We start from the raw sequence: 6521 nt of genomic DNA, 5'->3' as shown, positions 1-6521 counted from the left end.
CATTCTCATTTCACTGCCAATTCAGCCAAAAGCCTTCTGTAGAATTCTGATGCAGACCATGAAAACACACTGTAAGTGTTCCAAAGTCTTTTCCATATTTGGTAGTCCTGTGATTTCCATTGGCAGAACTATCTTGGACTGTCATCTGAAAATCTATCAAAAAGAAATTAAGTAATAGGAATTCATATCAATAGTATTGGAGAAAGAAATCCTTGAACTTATCTTACTGTGTGAACCTTCATCCATGTACAAAATCAACAAGAAAGGTTAAAAGTTAAAGGCAACATATTCCCATGAATAGAAGGGAGAACATAACACAAATAATATACAATGCTAACATTATGTACATACACATATATACAAGTGGTCTTGAAATATATTCCCAGATATTAATTGGATTAAAGTTTGGGGCAATAAAGCATTTTTTTCTCATAGAGAACATTATTCTTTAAGGCACATACAGACACACATATCTGCCCTGCTGACCTCTCACAGTTTCAGTTGATTCCACTCATGTCCCCGGTTCATTTCCCCATATATTTATTCTCGGATTAGTGATTTTTGAACAGCTGTTCATCTCTTTAGAAATACCTGTGCCATAACCACAGAGTACTCAGATTTCTTTTTGGCATTTGGTGGCATATGATGGGGAAAGTGATGAGTTGTATGACAGGAGAGGTACAAGGTGAACCTTAGAGTAAGTAAGACTTTATGCGTAGTTCTTAATCCCAAAAGGAAAAGAGAAGGATAGCAGTGAAAGTCATTGGAATAAAGGACCTCTCAGATGAATCAGCATTAGGATAATTCATTGGTTACTGACTGTCCAGTCAGTTTAGGTTATAAAGTACTCCTGAGTGACTGCATCACTTTATGAAAGGATCTACCTAACTATAGCTTTCTTTGCTGGAATTAGTTTATATGGCAATAATATGAATAGAGAATGGCAATTGTGAATTCATGTCTTCCCCAAATTGAAGACACTCGTTAAGGTACAAGTTTCCCCAAGACTGCAAATGATTTATCCATACTATACTAACTGAGACTGTGTCTTAGCATTCTTGTTTGTTGAGGGAGATAACAAGGCTAACTTTGAGTAGAGTAATAGCAGGCTACTTAGAAAATACTTTCAGGTTAAGTTTTGTAAACAAAGTTCAGTGTTTACCCACCAAAAGCAAATCAGCTCATTTAGTATTGCAGGAAATGCCTTCATACTTTTTCACTGCCACTAAAGGAATTTAAAACACCTGTTGGATATATTCCCTCCTAGAATGCCATTTGTACATTTATTCCTAATAGGACCTGTTATTTTAAATGCGAAGTCATATTAGAAAGCTCAGAATTGATACTCAGTATTTTTAGTGATCACTTGGTTTAGGGTTCTCAGATTTGGGCTCAGACTTGCATTTCAAGCACTGCAATCTGAGCTTGTTAAATGATTTCCTTGCAACCAGGAAAAATTGTTTATCTGAATCTAAAGTCCAATTAAAGAAATGTGATAGTGGTGCTAGTGGTTGATGAAGCAGACTAGCAAAGCAGCTAGGGCAATTATGGACAAGTTACATTTAACCTCTCTGTGCCTCAGTGTCTTCCTCTGAAACTGAGTTTCTTCATCAATGGGGATAAATACTGGTACCAATCTGACAGAGTTATTGTAAGAAATGAAGGAGTTCACAAATTTCCTAAAGGCTTAATGTTTGGCTTGTCGTTACTAAATGCTGGTAATTATTAGTAAAACAATATCCCTCTATTATTTATTATATCAAAATAATAATGATTAGGGCCTGTTATTTTAGTAGTTTTATTTTTTGGTCATATAGTTTAGACTAACTCGTATTGTTTAAATGTGAAACCAAGAAGAAAAACAGTTTTGTTTTGTTTTTTTAACCTGGTCATGGAACCCAAATCACCTAATTCAGAAATGTTTCTAACTTGGTATCTGCTTTGAATCTGTCCCAGCCAGAGAAAGTTTATCGTCTCAGAAAGTGACAGCCTTGTATTTGTGTAGCATAAAAAAGAAGATACATGCTAGATAAGATATAGGCCCCTTATCATAGTCATGCTACATAGAGTGCAAAACTATTCCTGCTGGGTTCAAACATTGTGATCCAGAGCCTGCCATTGCCTATTATCAGGAGCAGGAAAGCATAAGAACCGTATGTGTTTGCCCTTAAGTTGGTCTACAACACAGATACTGTCAATCAGCCTCTGATAGTACCCTCCCCGTGGACAACCTTCTGTGCTCTTTTGAGCATGCTCAGATGGAGTCTACCATCAATGTGGTGGGAGTTCACTTCGCTTCAAGTGTGTCCACGTTGAAGGGTGAAATTAACAAATACTAACCAAATTTGTGGCTGTCCAAACTACGAAAATAGTTAAAGAATCAGGACATGAAGAATCAGGCAAATACTCATTTGGTGTCAACCCAATAAAAAAGCTTCTTGGTGAGAAAAAAGTTGCCAAAGATGAAAGCCCAGAATAGTGCTACTTTAGCCTAACCACAGTGTCAAAGCAAATAACACACATACACAGAAACGCAAAAGGAAGCCCTCTTCACACTAATGCCCCAAAGTCCTTTATGGGTCTTCAAATTGAGCAGATTAGGTAGGTTGATGGTTGTCCTTTACGGACTGGGTCCACCTAACAAGACTGCTTACTAACAGAATATCTCTGTTTTGTCATTTAATAGACATCCCAAACTTAATATACCTTGCAATCAAATACACACATAGTCACTCATGCTTTTCCTGTAGACTTTCCAAAACAGAAAAAGGCAGCTCCATTCTTCCTGGTGCTCAGTTACAAAATGTGTTTCATCTTTGAATTTTCTTTCTCTCTCCTTTCACACCCAATACAGAAGCAAAATGTGTCAGCCCTATCTTTGAGATAGAACCAGAATTTGACAATTTCTTGATTTTTCCACTGTTACCACTCAGGATTAAGATTTCATTGTCTGTCATCTTAATTATTATCCCTCTGAAATGTGTCCTTAACACAGTGGCCGGAGAACCCTTTGAGAATATAAGTCAGAAGAATTATGTGACTTCAGTGTCTTCCCCTTCATCATAGTTGAAGCTGAAGTTCTTAAAATGCTGGAAAGTTGCTACATGATTACCCTCCACATTATATATTTGATCTCATCTCCACCACCTCTACTCCTTGCTCACTCTTTTCCAAACACCTTATACTCTTTAGTCCTTGATGTTCAACAAGTATAGTAGGCAGACATTTTCCCTTGCTGTTCCCTTTACCTGAATTGCTGTTCTCTTTACTATCTACAGTACTCATCCACTCACTTTTTTAGGTCTTTTCTCAAATATCACGGTCTCCATTATGAGGCCTTGCTTGCATTCCCTGTAACAACCTGCAGCCCTACTATTACACCCTATCTCCTTAGAAGCCTCCCTTCTGCTGTAGAATCTGTTGAATGAATGAATGAAGTGAGCTATGTCTAATTTCCAAAAAAGTAAACATCAGCCGTAAACACTTGTTGAGAGATGGGTTCAGGGTATAAAGAATAAAAGAAGTGTAAATTCAGGCCTTACCATTCACCATCCATTCCCTCAGGGTTCTGCTATGGTGTATCTTTGAATAAAAAGCACAATTTGATAAGACTAATTAATAGCTTAAATTCATTAGAATCCCAAACCTTTTATAGTAGAAATGTGATAAAAATTGTGTCAGAGATTCTTAACAAAATGTTAGCAAATTGAAGCCAAAAAAGTATAAAAACATCTATATACCATGACCAAACGGGATTTGTGTCAGGTATGTAAGGCTGGTTCAACATTTGAAAATTAATTAATATAATCCATCCAAGACAAAAAAGGGAAAAAAAACATATAAATACATGCAGAAGAAGCATTTGACAAAATCCAGCGTGCACTCATGAGAAAAACTCTCAGTAAACTAGGAATAGAGAGGGACTTTCTTAACTTGATAAATATGATCTACAAAAAAACCAATAGCTAACATCGTACTTACTGGAGAGAAACTCAATGCTTTCCCACTAAGATTAAGCACAAGGCAAGGATGTCCTCCTTTATTATAACTTTTCAGTATTGTGCTGCAAGTCCTTGCTAATGCAATAAGGCAAGAAAAGGAAATAAACGGTGTACAGATTGAGAAGGAAGACATAAAGCTGTCTTTGTTCACAGGTGACATGATCATCTATGTAGAAAATCTTAAAGAGTTGACACAAAACTCCTGTAACTAATAAGTGATTATAGCAAGGTTGCAGGATCCAAGGTTAATATACAAAAGGCAATTGCTTTCCTATATACCAATAATGAGCAAGTGGAATAGGTTTAAAAAAACCCCACACTATTTACATTAGCATTGCCAAAAATGTAATACTTCAGTATAAATCTAATAAAATAAGTACAACCTCTATAGGAGGAAAACTAAAAAACCGTGATGAATGAAGTCAAAGAATAACTAAATAAATGGAGAGATATTGCATGTTCATGAATAGGAAGACTCGGTATTATCAAAATGTCAGTTCTTTCCGACTTAATCTATAGAAATTCAGTGCGATCCCAATCAAAATCCCAGCAAGTTATTTTATGGATATTGGCAACCTGATTCTAAAGTCCATATGAAGAGGCAAGAGACCCAGAATAGCTGTGACCTCAATGAAGAAGGACAAAGTTGAAGGAATGACACTACCCAGCTTGAAGACTTATTATGAAGGTGCAGTAATCAAGACAGGGTGGTATTGGTGAAAGAACAAATAGATCAATGGAACAGAATAAAGAGCCCCAAAATAGACCCACATAAATACAATCAACTGATCTTTGGCAAAAGAACAAAGGCAATACAATGGAGCAAAGATAGTCTTTTCATCAAATAGTGCTGAAACAACTGGATGTCCATAGTTAAAAAAAAAAATCTAGACACAGACTTTATATCCTTCATAAAAATTAAGTCAGAATGAACCACAGACCTAAATGAAAAACACAAAACTGTAAAACTCCCAGAAGATAACATAGGAGAGAACCTAGATGACCTTGGGTATGGCAATGACTTTTAAAATATAACACCAAAGACACAATCCATGAAAGAAAGAATTGATAAGCTAGACTTCATTAAAATAGAAAATTTCTGCTCTGTGAAAATCACTAAGAAGATAATGAAAAGACAAGCCACAGAGCAGGAGAAAACATTTGTAAAAGACGCATCTTGTTAGGGTAAAGTGGCAACTTGCAAGCTTCTTACATGTGCAACTGGTGTAATTTAGTTTGGTATGTACTGTGAGGTACAGACTTTAGTTTTCAATGGGTGTGTAGTTTTCTAGGCATCAATTTTAAAGATTATAACTTGACTTTATCACAATCAAACTTCCCAGACATACTTAGAACTATTTGTGGATATTCTTTTCTGTTTAATTTGTATATGTGTTCATTCATGTAGTAATGCTACAATGTTTGAATTGTAGTGGCTTTATACTTAAGTTATATAGCTGCCTGCTAATTAACAGATACTCAACTTCTAATAAAATTTATGACTTGTACCTGAATGCCTCCAGATTATGTTCTTCATTCAGACTCTTTACTATTCACTCAATATAAATTCAGAGCTGATATACATTAAAAACTGAACTAAGGTGGCTAACATTTTTTAGTTTTCATCTATATTCCTAGATTTAAAATATGAGAAAGTAATAGAATGCAACATTTTTAAAAACCTCTAGTGACTCACATTTTCTATCTCTAACTAAAACAGAATACCCTGTGGAATATCTTTGCATCATTTACACAGTTTCATTAATTCTGGCTGCTGAAGTTAATTTAAATTCACTCTGGTAAAATGAGAGCTCAGTATAAGCTTTTAGCACACTCAGTGAGACTTACAAATAGTCATCTGCTAGGTGGTAAACAGTAAACAGTCTTGTTTATTGCAAATAATCTTAGCCAATAAATGTTATTTATGCTCCATTTAAGAATAAAGATGTTAATCTGAGATCACAAAACGATCTTTTTGTTAAAGCTAGAAGCAATTCTGCTTTGATCAGTTGCAAATGCAAATATTACCCAACTTCTTTCTCCTTCTTTGATAGTTGTATAGAAGTAAAGCTAAATATAAGAATGTAAGCCAAACCCACTACAAATGAAACTGCACTACAGGCCCAGTATCTTCAGTGATTTCTAGATGATTTCTATGCTCAAACCTTCATTCTGTCCTCTCTTCCTAAACAGAATTGGGTTTTTTTTGTTTTGGTTTTGAGTAACTTTTATTACACAAGGGATTCATATTCTTTATAGAGAAATCATGTAATCAAATAATCCAAAAATAGATTAAAAAGCAGCCATAATTCCACCTCTCAGATATATTATCACTGTATCTATTTTATAGTATAGCTTTCATATATATATTTTTAACATCTTCATTGGAGTATAATTGCTTTACAATGTTGTGTTAGTCTCTGCTGTATAACAGTGCATCAGCTATACGTATATATATATCCCCATATCCCCTCCTTTTTGCATCTCCCTCCCACCCTCCCTATCCCACCCCTCTAGGTG

This window comes from Eubalaena glacialis, chromosome 3, assembly GCF_028564815.1.
Source record: "Eubalaena glacialis isolate mEubGla1 chromosome 3, mEubGla1.1.hap2.+ XY, whole genome shotgun sequence".
NCBI classification, from domain to species: Eukaryota; Metazoa; Chordata; class Mammalia; order Artiodactyla; family Balaenidae; genus Eubalaena; species Eubalaena glacialis.
The sequence above is the reverse complement of the archived record's forward strand: the minus strand, read 5'-3'. Positions refer to the sequence as shown.